The sequence below is a fragment of the Sinocyclocheilus grahami genome, unplaced genomic scaffold (assembly GCF_001515645.1).
Source record: "Sinocyclocheilus grahami isolate Dianchi unplaced genomic scaffold, SAMN03320097.WGS_v1.1 scaffold697.1, whole genome shotgun sequence".
Classification (NCBI taxonomy): Eukaryota; Metazoa; Chordata; class Actinopteri; order Cypriniformes; family Cyprinidae; genus Sinocyclocheilus; species Sinocyclocheilus grahami.
The window spans coordinates 52,617-53,085 of NW_015505876.1; positions in this window are offsets into that span (position 1 = coordinate 52,617).

A 469-nucleotide genomic window follows, 5' to 3' on the forward strand; every position below is an offset into this window, starting at 1 on the left:
TATATATATATATATATATATATATATATATATTTTTTTTTTTATATATTTTTATCATTTGTAATCAATTTTCATATATGTATTCAAATATATTTCACATATTTAAAATAATGTTTCTATTTAGTTATGATTTTTGCATATTTTCAGTTTTCACTTTAACTTTAATTTCATTTTTTTATTTTATGTGCTTTTGTCATTTTTATTAATTGTATTTTTTTATATTACTGCATACTTTGAATTTGAGTTCAGTTTTAGCTTTTATTTCCAATTAGTAATTTTAGTGCTTTATCTTAAACTTTTGTCAGTTAGTTGCCAAGGCGATATTTAAGGTTTTCATACATAATTACACATTCATACTTGGTTGTCTCTGTCTATGGCACTTCAGCAGCAGTCAGGTGGCGGCTGACGTCGTTACCTTTAAATTCTAAACCCCGCCCACATATGCAAATGAAGCTCCATATCAGTCGAC